Source organism: Xenopus laevis, chromosome 6S (genome assembly GCF_017654675.1).
Source record: "Xenopus laevis strain J_2021 chromosome 6S, Xenopus_laevis_v10.1, whole genome shotgun sequence".
In the NCBI taxonomy this organism is placed as follows: domain Eukaryota; kingdom Metazoa; phylum Chordata; class Amphibia; order Anura; family Pipidae; genus Xenopus; species Xenopus laevis.
Genome location: NC_054382.1, coordinates 59,158,222 through 59,174,088, shown reverse-complemented (window position 1 = coordinate 59,174,088; position 15,867 = coordinate 59,158,222).

Genomic DNA, 15,867 nt, shown 5'->3' with positions numbered 1-15,867 from the left:
TATTATTATTTAAACATACAAATCTTTTTATATGATTTGTTTAATAATCAGACAGGATCATGTACTCTGTGTTGAAAAAGCAAGCATAAATACATACATGATGACAAAATGTTTATATTACCTTATTGTACTTTAAATTTCATCCCATAGACCCCATATTTGAAAAAACTCCAGCTCCAAAGCATTCCAGATAATAGGTCCAACACCTTTTTTTGCAATAATAATAATAAGTATAATAATAAAGATACATATTTATATATATATATGTGTGTTTTTACCTGCAAATTATTAAGGCCAATTTTGTGACAAAAGATATTTCAAGTATAACGCTCTTTGTATTAAGTGTTCTGTTGCTTTGAACAGCTGAACACTATCCTTGTATCTTCCACTTGTGTTTTTCATGGAACAAATCCATAAAAATAACAAGCATTCTTAAATCAGTACCCACATTCAATTCTGTTTTTGTATATACCCTCTGTTCCTTTTACTATAAAAACTTTGTATAATACACATGCATAACCTATGAAATATATTCTTATAAATAGTGCTTGGAGATGTCATCAGGTTTAATTGGTGCTTCATACTTGTGTTTCATAAGAATGGACAGTAGTGAACTATAGAGGAAGCATGCCTATGATTGTGTGTGTGGGAAATGTGGGGTTTGCTCTCTCTATAGCTGTAAAGGACTCCCATCTCCTAAACAGCTCTATCCTTGTGAGCAGGTAGGGAGGATGCAGACAGGCAGAAGGTGGTGGGTGGGGAGTGGGCAGGGGGGCCAGGTAGGGATCACTGTGTACCAGGCCTTTTTGAAGATTGTTTTGCAGAGGGGCCCAGAGCACACTAGTTACTCCACTAAGAATGAATGTACAGCCTACTTTAAAACATGAAGATATTGGAGGATATGAGAACTCACTAGTGTTCACATTCCATTGTCTGGGAACTCCATGGTGCATTCTAATATATTTTACATTAGGAGTGCATGATGTCACAGAAGGGAAACATATCTAAAGAATATGCTAAATACACACAATTGGTACCTTAAAGTGCACAAATTAGTGCTAACTAACTAATAAAAAAAGGGGGAAAGAGATCCATAACAGCAAAAACATAATTAAAACACAAGTACTTACTTGTACAAGGTTAATACCAGGCTATTTTGACATGTTCCCAAACTTTGAGCTAATGAGAGATATATAGGTATCTTTTTTTCAGGTAAAGCACCTTTAATCTATTTCTGGAATCACATAGGCACAGTCAAAATATCAAAAATTAACACTTCTTGAATGTTATTTGCATGTCTCCTTCTAAATTTAACCATTTAAGAGACCATCATGGAAAACCTTTGAAATAATAATTAGGTCATTTTTTATTTTTATTACAGTGTAAATGTGTATAAAATATAAAGACCAAGTTTTCCTTATATTATGCCCCAGTTACACAAATTAACCTCAAAATATATGTAAAAGAATTCCATTTTAAAAAAAGAACATTCTGCACATTGCACACTACAATAAATATTGTGGGGAAAAAAGTTGAAGTATATACTGTGGCTCACACATAAATAAATGATGCAAACTAAAATAAAATGATTTAACATTTATTTCATTTTTTCAGAAAGCTACTAAGAAATTGCCATTAAGTCAGATAGAATCAGTGACGTTTGATGATCCTTGGCATTTATTAATAAAAGCAATTCCCATATAAATATATCAATGCTCATACAATGAAAACATTTTCATTGCATGTGGTTTATCATTTAGTGCATTTTGGCAATTGAATATAAATATTTTTATATTATATATATTCTTATCTGTTACCACATTTCCTGCATGCAAATTCTCAGACTGATTTAATATGTAGCATTGAAAGCATTAAGGCACAGCTATGCAGTTAAGTCTTATTCTTGATGTTGTACTGTAGCTAGAATGTAATCTTGAATAGAAAATAAAATGTTGTTATAATTTAAAAATGTAAACTCTGTTTGTCTTTTATGTACATTGTATCCTAATAATGCATATACTGAAGATCAAATAACTATTGCCAATTTCTTTATCATTCACCTTAAAAATCACAATAAAAAAAAAGTTTTCAATTTTACAGGAAGGTTTTTTTTTTACTAATGCAGTGAGTGGGCAAGTACAAAAATAGAACACAAATCAACATGTTTTTAACCACATGCAGTATTTATTCTCCTGAATTTCACATTAATAATGGACATCTGCTACATAGCATCCACTGCAACGTGAGAACAATGCACAAATATCAATACAAACTGACATTTGGCAAATCAGTCATTCGGCAAATAGCGCATAGGTTCTGTTAGGATTCCGTTAAGTCCATTCATATAATTCATCAAAATAATTGTCAGTTGTATGGGAGTAGGTATGGACAAATGGACCTAATAGCATCAGTGCATGCTCAGTTTATAGTGCTTTTTAGCAATTTGCATATGTGCTAGTATCTTGTGAGTTATATAACCTGTCTCATAACTAAAACTTACTGAGCCCACACAAAAGGTCCAATGAAAAAAAAATATTTATTTTAGGGGCCTATTAACAATTGTACAAGCTTTTAAACTAGTAGGAAACCTGCTGTGAGAAATCATATATAGGCACCTAAAACATAATATTTTTATTAGTTATTATTTCTAAATTATACTGTTTACACTGCAAATAATTCACTCTTCAATATAAAATTTCATTCCTGAACCAGCAAGTGTATTTTTTTTAGCTGTAATATTGGTGTGTAGGCAGTCATCTCAGGTGATTTTGTCTGGTCATGTGCTTTTAGAATGAACCAGCACTTTATGATGGAACTGCTTTCTGGCAAGCTTTGTTTCTCCTACTCAATGTAATTAAATGTAATGTGTTGCAGTGGGACCTGGATTTTACTATTGAGTGCTGTTCTTAGATCTACCAGGCAGCTGTTATCTTGTGTTAGGGAGCTGCTAACTGGTTACCTTACCATTGTTCTGTTGTTAGGCTGCTGGGGGTGTGTGTGTGGTGATATCACTCCAACTTGCAGTACAGCAGTAAAGAGTGGCTGAAATTTATCAGAGCACAAGTCACATGACAGCTGGGAAACTGACAATATGTCAGATTTCAAAATAAAATATAAAAAAAATCTGTTTGCTCTTTTGAGAAATGGATTTCGGTGCAGAATTCTGCTTGAGCAGCACTATTAAATGATACATTTTGGAAAAAAAATTCCCATGACAGTATCCCTTTAATTTAGAACATAAACATTTTCACATAAGTGCAGTATATGAATTTACAACTATAAATTGCTTGTATTCTATGTAATAAAGCAATTTATGAGTGTTCATTGTGTTTACATGTTAAAAATATGTGGGGGGGTTTTGGACGTTCTTATACAATGAATAAACAAGGCTCTAGGGTGACATAATGATTGATGTTTGCTTTAAATGACTGGCAGCTTTAAAACTGCCTGCATTAAAAGTCCCATATGGAATGCTGTTTACTTGGCCTCCAACAAGGATTCCTATTCATTTCATTAATACATTTAAATGAGAAGAATGGAATTATGGTGATTGTTGTTTACCAGTCAGCGCTGACTATCCCAGATGCCTTAGAAATATGATACTGGGTCATGTTTGAACAAGAAGGTTAGCCCTAACAAAATGATTTAAAGTTTCATGACAACCAAATGTTTTAAGTGCAGGAAATTTTACAGTGCAAGAATAACATGTAATTAGGTGAGATCAATCATTTGGCTCCACTGGAGCAGAACTTATTCCAAAGCCAAAACTTTTAGAATAGAAATCAGAACATATATGTGCAAAATGTATAAAATAAATAATGTCTAAAATAGAAAATACCTGTATTAATAGCCTATATTGTTTGTAATATGCAATAATGTTGTACAACCTGCTTTCATTATATTTAATAAATTATTTTATTATCATCATTGACATAATCAATTACATATCAGTAATAAAAGACAAGAACATTGCTTTAAGAGTGGGACAATAAAAAAGACTATTACAATCCCATATCAGTAGAGAACAGTGACACACAGTTCATTAATTGGAGATCATATACAATAACTTTTATAGCCCAAGATTAACTTGAAAGTAGTAAAAAAGCTATTGGCAGGATTGTTTATTGTTAAAAAGTAGCCATTATCATCATCATCATTTATTTATATAGCACTGTCAAGATACGCAGTGCTTTGGTAGCTAAACAGCTCCAATGGGTTAAATGAATGCTAGCTTTATGAGAGTTAACAAACTGTTTCTACATTAAGGGGATTATTTTGCAAGGGTTGAATTTCGGATTGAAAAAACTTCAAAATTTGAATTCAAAACCGAAATTAAGCCAAATTTTTTTTTTGATGGAATAGGTCCATTTTCGATCGAATATGTCCGTATTTGGCCGAATCCGAATCATACAAATCGATTTTTCAACGTCCACCAATTGACTCCAAATAAGTTCTAGGAGGTCCTCCATAGGCTAAAACAGCAATTCGGCAGGTTTTAGATGACGAAAGGTCAAAGTCGAATTTTTAAAGAGACAGTACATGATAAATTTCGATATTTGAATTGTCTAATTTTTTTCAAATTCAAATCGAATTTGGACTATTCCCTAGTTGAAGTACACAAGAAATAGATAGAAATTCGAAGTTTTTTCATTCGAAAATTCACCTCGACCTTTGATGAATCTGCCCTAAGTTACAAAATAAAAATGTACAAAAATGCACACAGTTCAATGTTGTTAAAGGCATTATTAAACTTTCTCCACTTTCCACACTTATTGCCCACTTTTACTAAGGGGTGACATTTTTAGCCAGGTTTTAAATGAAAAAGAGGCCATAAACTTTTAATCCATAGTAAAAAAAAAAAAGTTGCACAGTTTGGGAAAAGGTGGGCATGCCCATTGACTTCAATGTGTTTTGTGAATTTTCACTGATTCTTTTTGGCAAAGCAAAACATGATAGATTTGCCCATCAATACCCACTGCTCTAACACATGTTGAGTGCTTCTTTACAAAACACATAGCCATGGATGTATTGGGCACATAGCGTTTGCCAGAGATATTCATATAGACGACTCACTTTCCCAAAAATGTTACTTACTAGACAAATATTAGAAACAAATATTAGTAATTACTAAATAATATCAATGTTATATAGTCTTAGGCTGGAAATAAGAAAAAGATTTTCCGGTGGTCTACAGCACTAGTCCATCCCTGTTTACTGATGTAGGTTTACAGTTATTAAAGTGGAAATATGACCCTATGGATATTTAACTATTATCCCCCAAGTTGACTGCTAAAAATAGTTTCCCGTGCCTACTGGCAAAATGCAGAGATGTGCTATGGCATTGAAGACTGCTATGCAGAGGTATTATAGGGGACATGAGCACTGGAAACCAGGACCAGATCAGCTGTCTATAAAAGTGGGATACACCTACACCTTATCTGTTGAAAACATATAACAATGCCCTCCAATATATATCAAATGCATACAGACATTAACACGTATGAACTGCATGTTTATTTTTCTTAATTAATTAATCTTTAGTTTCATTCTATATTACTTACTTTGATTCAAAATAAATATTATATCAAATGCAACTAAAAAGACATTTTAAAAAAAATCTAAATACTAGATGTATACTGTTATTTAAATGTTCAGCTGTTATTCCTTTCCTAAGGAAAGTGATATAAATATTTATTAGGGAAAAAAATGGGTATGATGAGGGTTTTACATACTTATCCATGACATTTCTTTCTCATTTTCCTATTAATCCTGAATGGTATTGTGCAGTTGATTTGATAATGAGGAACGCTAAGATGCTTTGCATTCTTTCTAGAATCCACTATTATAGAAAATGAATGACATTTGTTCTTTGGATCCTTGCAGAAAATGTTGAGAATCAAGGAACTTGACCTTTTAGCTTCTCATCTAGGCCTGCATAAAACCAGTAGTGATTATGGCATGCACTAATTATTGTGAACTGTTATGTGATTCCGCAGAATCATTGTGTATATTATTTTTTTTTATATTTTTTCACTGTATATCTATTATTAATATTATAAATAATATCTGTTTATACATCTTCCAAAACCTTTTGATGTACTTTTTCTGTACCACCCCTAACTGCAAAGTCATGGAACACAAGTCAAGCAGACTTTTAAAGGCACACATTTTTTTGTGTAATATTAAAAATGCTTAATGAATATTACAGTTTTTGCATTAATACCTAATATATGTATACTACAGCTGTAGAAGTTACAGTAAGAATTTAATTTAGAACTAATATGGATATGTGTTATCTTTACATTAGTCTAATTTCCTGCAGTTCTGTTTTGTTCTGAGGTGTTAAATTCCAAGCAAATCTTAGCTGGCTTACATTAAATGTGGGCTTACATTAAATGTGGACTGGAAAGAACAAGTAGAGTATGCTCATAATGCAAGGAATTCTCTTTGTTATTTCAGTAAAACAGCCTTTTCTAAACATGAAACTATTAACTTCCACCAAAGTGCTTATATTTCACATTTAAGGAGTCTTGTCCACCAAATTTCATAATTTACAAAAAACAAGTGACTGTACCTCCATGACAACAATTTTAAATTCGTTAGCATAAAAGTTATACTGTGATCATTTAATTGCTGTTTATTTATTATCAATAAAATAACAGAGAATTACATATTCTGTTTCACTGTAAAGGTAATGGGCTTATATGTTCAGTATATAAACTTCAATCCTATAGCATGTCCTTCATGTGTAGTGGTGCTTTAGTAGCATGTAGCCCCCCAAAATATTGCAGGTGCAAACAAAAAGAAAATACACAATATGTACCCCAGAATTTCATCATAATAGAAGGTAATCTTAGTGCTGGATAATAGTGTGTACTTGGCGAACAAGTTTCTTTGTTCAAATTAATTCTAAAACGATATATAGATAAAAAAAATAGCATGAAAAAAGTTCTTAACATTGTACAGGAACAATTTAGGTTACATTTGTACCACTCAATAATATTTATATACTGATCTATAATATATTTTCCCCTCAATTTTTTTTCTTAAACATACATTTTAAAATAGTAAAAAGCTGCAGTTTTAACTGGCATTTTACTTGGTACTTGAATAAATCTAATCAACATATCAAGATCTTAATATCAGATATTTTGAAACTCCGCAAAATGTAAAAGGTCTGTGCTAAGTTGAACTGAAACAAAAGCAATTTGTACTTAATATATTTTTGACTTTCCAAATATGTACTATCATACAGCATTCAGTTCGTCTTGGCAGTACCTAAGTAACAAAAAAAGAACCTGTTGTACAGAAGGAATCTACTGGCACAAGTTATTTACTACTGCTTCAACAATAATATGTGCCAAAAGTGACCTTTTACTGACTGTAACACTGCACTACTTGTCAACTACTTTCTAAGCAATGGAAACTGGCTTAACATAGAAAATGCCTTTGAGAGCCACAGTGTAAGAGTCCGTGTACAGTATAACAATAATAATGGTGTTTCTGCATCTATTTATGAAATTCATGAATTTATAATTAGTGTAATTGTACATATCAGAAAGTGAGAAAGGGTGTAGAAATTACCAGCAACATCAAATGCTGAGTGTGATTTTCCATGTGGACTATCTTTTAATATCTATAATATAATATAATATAATATAATATACTATAATATTTATGGCTATCTATCCTTTGCAGGAGTTACATACATGTATTGTTAAAGCATCTGAGGTGTGGGGCCACAGCTGATACAATGATGTATATCTCCCTGCAGGTTTTATTTTGCAAATAAGCTTATTGCCTTACTTTACTTGTATTTTCGATGTTATCATGAGTAGTGATGGGTCAATCTGACACGTTTTGCTTCACCGAAAATGTGCAAAATGGCAAAAAATCTATGGGTGTTAGATCTTGACAACCTTTAACAACCTTTGCCCTCAAATTCACTTCCTTCACAGGCCCCTCTCTCCTCCTCCTTCTAGAATGACTCCTTTCTCCCACTTCCTCTGCAAAGCACAGCCTTCTGGGATCTATAGTCCCCTCATTTGCATTATTATTTACACTGATGAAGCTCTTATAGTAAGTGTGCAACAATACTGAGATGCAGGTAATCAAAATATCATGTATGCAACAGCAGCAACACTTGGATTGACTGTACAATATAGTTCCATGAGACCAACTCTGCAGGAGGAACATTCTGTGTTGTTGGCTACAGGAGACACACATTGCACCAAGCCACTGTGGGATTACTATTGCTGATCAATACAAAGTGGAGTACAGTAAAAGCAAGGATAACAATACTTAAAGCGACAGTATACATTTACTATAAATCTATTAAAGTGACTAGTTCTACTTACCTCACACCTTGAGCCGATGCTCCTTTCAACAGGAAACCACACCGGCCCGGGGTTCTACTAGTGAGCACCATAGAGCAATCCTCTTTCTGCTTCTTAGAGTCTTCTTAATGTGCAGTAGAGCGAAAAGCAAGCCTTTAACTAAAAAGTTAGCTTTTTCACTCTATTGCGCATGCGTCTGCCCCAGGAAATTTAAAAGGTTAGACACTTGGGTTGTCTAACCTTTGGCACCCCAAGTATAAAATGGTATTTCTTCTCCTTTAAGGGCCTCAATATTTAGGACTTAAGAAGAGCTCCCAAACATTTGTTTATTTCATATTAGGGGGCAGATTTATTAAGGGTCGTATTGTAAAATCGAATTTGAATTTGGTAAAAACTCTTAAATTTGAATTGTGAATCATCCGAACTCGATTCGAATTTTAATTCAAATTCGAAAATGTAAATTTATCAAACCTTGACCCTTCGAACAATTCGAATTTGACTATTCGTCACCTAAAACCTGCCAAGTACATGTATAAGTCAGTGGGAGAGGTCCAGTGACCCATTTAAAGATGTTTATAGCCTTCCTAACATTCAAGTTTTTTTCGGAGGAAAAACTTGATTCGAGTTTAGTCGAATTTGATTCGAATTCTATTCAAGTTTTTTGTGTCAGTAATATTTGTTCGAGTTTTAGATATTCAATTTTTTTTATTAAGTACCAATCAGATTTCCAGTATATTCGAATTTATTAGAGTAAAAAAAGTTCACATGATTTCGAAATTCAACCTTTGATAAATGGGCCTCCCTGTTTTTATTTGTGGATTTCAATTATTTCTTTTGTATTACACCACAATTTGTTATTGCCTATTGTTGCATTTTCTGCATTAACAATCACTTTATTCCAGCCCAGTTCATGTGTAAAATATCTGGGTTCAATTTCTATTTGTGTTAATGTTTGCTGGGAATCTTGGGGTGTCACCATAGTCATATTGTTAGTATACCAAGTCATACATATATATATATATATATATTGTATATTTTTTCTGTAACCTAATAAGGTACAGAAGGAAAGGATGCTAGAATCTCTAGTTGTGCCATGTATAGAGATCCCACAGAAGTACCCTTAAGATGGTCAGAATTGTGCAATCTATTATACTATCATACTGTCAATCATGCAAGATCATTTGGTAACACTACTTACTATTACACGCAAATAACCATATCTGTTATTCTGGTAGTCAACACTGAGCAAAATCATGCAATTTGCCTTTGACATCTTGCATATATGTCATGTCTGACCACCGGTGAGTGATCACCAGGCAGGAGCCTATTTGCAGAGTAATCTCAGAACTACCCCTGAATGGATGGATAATTAGCAGAAGCCATGGCAAAGCAAAGAGTAGATATTTAATAGCAAAATTAGAAAATAATCAAACAGACAGGGGTCCAAAATACAGGCCTGTGACGAGGTTAGCAGTGGAGAAAGGCAAGTCCAGAAACAGGCAAAATGGTCAGGGCTGGCGGCAGACAGACGAGATTCAAAAGGCAGGCTGAGGTCTCATGGCAGGCAGCAGATGAGCAAGGTAGAGAAACAGGCCGGAGGTCAGAACCAGGAATATCAACAGCAGCAGGAATCAAGTACCAGGTGGCAACAGGAGGGCAGGAGCAGGGAAAACAGGTAGAGGACACAGAGCCAGGCAGGGGAGACAGGAACCAGAAATAACCCAGGTCAGACGCTAGAGGAGCTAAGCTGATCAAGCCACAAAAAGTTCCACACAGGCTTATAAATGGCGTTGATTGCTTGATTGACAACACATTATTAATAAGGCAGGACAAGGTAACTGTGTTGCAAGAAATATTATTGTTAGTCTGTTCAAGGCAGTGTCCAGCAGAAGAACCAAACACAAAGGCTAGGGTTTGAGTCCTCGTCATTCCTGACAATATGCCATGTTTGGTTAAAAACATCATAACCCACATGATCACTAACTTGCCGTCTTCCTAATATTTTATTGGAGGGTTTGTACAGTGTATATCATTAGCTAAGTACACAATAAAGAAAGTGGTCAGCATGTGTCTTATAGTTAAAGCACTTTATCAAATTTGATGCCAGCTTCTTTGACTGTGTCCTTAGCTAAGTAGTAATGTTGCAAATGAATGCTACATAGGTCATAGTAACATATGGTCTTAGTGATTGAGCTTTAAAAATACACTTTTATCACATTCAGTAACTTGTAAGTGATCCAAAATAAATAAAAGAAAAATAATAAAGCTATCCCAATATTCCTCAATTGAATCGACTTGTCAGTGCAACCTATCTATGAAGATATTTAGACTTCTTTCCTGTTTTGACAGTATTAAAGGGGACTCGTCACCCAAAAAATGTATTCAAAATCCTATTTTATCACATTAGTTAAGCAAAATTAACTTTAATTACACAATATAAATTATTTGAATCTTGTTTCCTTCAGTCTGGGAATTCCTAGTTATAGCAAGCAGGCAGGAGCCATTTTGTGGACACTGTTATTAAGGCAAGCCTTGCATCATCTCAGACTTTAGTTTGTGCACCAGAATGGGGGACCCGATGTCCATTCCCATGCCCTGGCTACACAATTAAATGGTGAAGAGAATGGGGGAATGTGTGGAGAGCAGTGACATCTAGGAGGTGCTGAATGGAAAGTGAAAGTAATTGGTTGCCCTGCCTCTATGCCTAATGCATAGAGGAGGGGCAGACAATATTTGAATAACAGTTGAGATTTTTAAATGAGCTTACAACAGCTATGAATGCTTTAATAAAAAATAGAAATTGGATTTTAATTTGAAAAGGACTTTTATTATATAGATTTTTGTGTCTGGGTGACAGGTACACTTTAAACAATTCAGCACCTGAATATTAAACCACTGTTTTTCTAAACTTAGTATGTGTCCCAGTGTTCTCTTGGAAGATACATTATACTGTATATATTATTCCACATTGATACAATGGCAGGTCAATCTGTAATCTGAGGATACAAGATGGCAAGTTTATTGCAGGATGTTTTAGTAGGAACTGCATTTCCTAAATGGTCTACTCTATCCATTCAAGTGTTGAAGTCTTCTAATGTACTGTACATACTGACAATTTTACATCCATATAACTAATTATATACATAGTTATATTTATACATGTATCCATAATAATAGGTTTTATTTCCTGGTAAGTAATAACTTCTAGAAGCCTTAGATACTCAAATACAACACACATGCTATCTGTTCTATTCACAAATCTACAGATGTGGGAAGAAACTGCAGGTCATGCTTGACAGGATATATTGGATTATGCATAGATCTGTACATGTTATGGTAACTATGAAGGACTCTTAGATTTGTTACTCAAGAAATTGTAAGACATACTACTGGATATATTTAGATATAAATGAAACTGTAGATCCATGGGCTAGACTACAATCAATAATGGAAGAAAGAACACCCCTAATTACACATATTTCAACAGAGGAGTTTTCAGGGACTAATAGCTAGAAGAAATGATTTTTCTTAAAACATTTCAAAGCCTCATTTTCTCCAGTGACCTATAAGAGCGGAATTGAATCTCTAATGGGCTTGAGTTTCAGATACCAGGCTTTGAAACAGATTGCACACTAAGGAATGGAATCCCCATGTTGCTTTTAGTTTTCAGATTCAATTTTGTTGATGTATAGCTCACAAACTAATGAATGCAGAATTTTCGTCTTTCCTTTTAACTGAGGATTATACTAATACAAGAATTATGTATCTAGCATTTTATCAGTGAAGCAAAAATTATAGAGAAAAAAATGTAAGTCTGTCCCTTTTATTTCTGTTGAAATTGCAGATTTGTCTCTTTATTAATTTGGTGTTAAAATTGGGGGACCATCATTGAGAAAGATACAGTGTTGGGTGACCATCATTGGATAATATACAGTATTTAGTGGTTAAAATCCCCAAAATTAGATATTTGCTTTCTTGTAGATAACCATACAATGCAGCTTTCTGATAGGATACCTAGTGAAAAGTTTGCTTCTGGTTAAAAGAAAACTGTACCCCCGTAACAATGTATGTCTCTATAAAAATATGTTGCATAAAACACTCATATGTAAAACCCTGCTTCATGTAAATAAACCATTTTCATAATAATGTACTTTTTTATTAGCTTTTTAGTATAGTTTTTTAAGCCACAGATAACAACCAGCAGTTAGTATCAGCAGTTAGTATTTACTAGTCAGTTGTTTAACTAAAAACATTTGAATAGTTACCATATGTGACTAGACCTGGGCAAACTTTGTACTTGTACTTTTATGCCAATACTCTGAAAGTCTCACAATACATGTAGGTGCTGTTTTATTGCTGAATAATTTTTAAGGAAAACTGTATCCACAAACAACATAGGTCTCAATAAAAATATATTTAATCAGTTCACGTGAAGCTTGTATGTATACTTCATGTAAATACACCATTTCCATAATAATATACTTTTTTAGTAACATGTGCCATTGGATAATCTTAAATAGAAAATTGCCATTTTTAATAAATAAGGGCAGCCCCCTAGAATTCTACGATTCATGGTGCACACAAACAAACCAAACAAACCATACATGTTAGGTCACATGAGCCAATTAACAGACAATGTTATGTCTTATGCTTCCACACTTCTTCCTGTTACAGTTAAAGCTGCAGTATTTCTGGTCAGGTGATCTCTGAAGCAGCATAGAGAATATCAATGGCGGCTCAAGGGAAAAACATGTAAACAGGTAATACTTATTTAAATATATATTCCAGTTCAATAAGATTCTTTAATAAACCACTTAATATTATTTACAGAGTAAACTTTCTGTTCCTTGAGTATTCATTGGGGAGTATAGTTTTGGTTTAATGCAAATTGGCCCATTTTGTTTTGCCTCAGACGCTCATAGGCCTCATTTACATATCCAATGTATACCAGTGCTGCAGCCCTTTAAGGTGGCCATACATGGATAGATCCGCTCGTTTGGCGATGTCGCCAAACGAGCGGATCTCCCTCCGATATGCCCACCTTGAGGTGGGCAATATCGGGCTGATCAGATCGTGGGCCCTAGGGCCCAACGATCGGATCCTAGCGTTCGCAAACGGGCGGTCCGATCGCGGAACCGCATCAACGAACAGATGCGGCCGCGATCCGACGGGATTTTTAATCCCATCCGATCGAGATCTGGCCGACTTTCGGCCAGATCTCGATCGGGGAAGCCCGTCGGGGGCCCCCATACACGGGCCAATAAGCTGCCGACTCGGTCTGTCGGCAGGTTTTATTGGCCCGTGTATGGCCACCTTATGGGGCACACAACTGCTGCCTTGCAGTGTGGGTACATTGTAGCCCTTTGAACCATCTGGCCATCTGGACTGTCAGTTTAGACAGTTTGGATTGCTTTCTGTACTACTACCTTACTTCTACCACCCCACCACACAAAACTACTGTACTGTACTGACCCTGTACTGACCCATAGGAGTAATTTCTCTGATGGTAGGTGCAGAAGAGACTCCTTCCTATTATTAGCAACAACTTAGAACTTGCACTAGACCGAACAGCAACATGCTGATGGACCACAGCACTAAAGGAAACTGTCTATATCAATGCATAATCCCTAACCGGTAGCAACCAACAGTTATCATCATTGTATTATTTTTTTTCAGTTTTTTATATATTAAAATAATATTTAATTGCAGAGTATGCACAATTATAGTACATATTAAATCATACATTTCATTTTTCTATGAAGCATGTTTGAAATAAATATCTTATGGAAAGTCAAATAATTTCTTATCCAGCTTTTCCTTCTGGTAAAATCAAATAATTATTTCTTGTGCTTATTTTTTCCTAGGCAATGAGTGTCTAAATGGCCTTTGTAGTTTATGTTATAAATTGAAAATTTCACACAGGTAATGAAGAGTTATGGCTTTAGCTCCCATGAGTAAAACTTCAATTCCATCTTAAGAGGCTAATGTGTTCCATATTAGAAATGATGTGCCATGGACAGCCAGGTGGCTGATTATGCACAATGTACATTATTTCACTCATAGCCCAGTTCTGATTCATTTAGCATTTTAATACCTAACTTAGTATCACGGATTTCAAAATATCTGTTGCAATGTTATTTTACTTCCAGAAACATTGTAGTTAAACATAAAAAAAAGACACAAAACATAACTCTTTCTTCCAGATTTGTGCAATGAATGCTTTAAATACTGGAAGAAAGAGTTATGTTTTGTGTCTTTAAATAGACCCAGATTACCCAGTGTCTTTAAATAGACCCAGATTTTGTGTCTTTAAATAGACCCAGATTACATAATTTATTGGTTGCCTTACTAATTATCTTTATTTCCTCCTTAAAAAATATGGGAGGAATAACAACTTCACAGTCCATCTACATATACTTTTATTATTTACTGTGAGAACTGCCATGTGGCTTACATCAGTTATTCTCTATAGAAAATAAAAGGGAAGAAGCTATCCAGGTATGGCCAGTAGTAATGAAATTGGAATGATGTAGATGCACATTGTCCCACTGATTTGAGGTAATATGCATATCTTTCTTGCATATAGATACAAATATGCAAAGGATATGTACATACACTATGAGAACCATTTATTAAAGGTGGAATTTTAGTGGTATTATTGCTTTTTGAAACCACAATTGAACTAATTGGCTCTAAAACCATAAATGCCATGAAAGTTGTTAAAAGATTATATAAAAAGTATGAAAGGAATAAAACACTGAATGATGTTCTAAATAATAAAATAACTTCTAAAACCTCTAAAAAATTAGGAGCTATGCTGATCCAATAGGATCAGTACAGCTCCTATTGACTTCTATGGGACCTCAACTTCTTGTATATATTTTGTATAAGAGTTTTTCGTGTTTTTTAACCCTATAATTTAGGTTTGCATATTTTACCATCTGTATAGAGAAATGTAAATAAATATAAAACATTATTGATTTATAGAGTTTACTTGAAATATGCACAAAGCTTTAAATTGACACATTAGAGTGTATTCTACTGAAATACTATCTTCTCAAATAATTTGAAAAATGAGAAATCAAACAAACCTTTATTTGGTCTGAAATGTGCTGAGTAATTATCATTACTTAGTAAAAACTGCATAGGGTTGATAAATAGAACTTTGAAAGACGAAACATGCAGAGGGCAAAGGGCCAGTATTGGATTAAATCCTCTGGATTTTAAAAAGATTGGATTGGTGAGTTTTATACAGTTTTAACAGTTTCTGTGGGCAAAAGGGGAGATTGTAAAAAATAAATTATAGTTTATAAAATGATAACCAAGACCTAAAAATGAACATGGCCACAAATGGAATACCCCTCCAGATTTAATTTTTCCTTAAAATACCCTTAAAATACACTGCGGTCACTGTGTGGCTCAACCAATGAAAAACAATTGCTCCTAGTGAATGAAATTAAAATGTCTTTAAAAAAGATTGCTTGGCTTCCTCTCAATATGAGTAATCATTCATGTCTGTGTATCTGCTTCT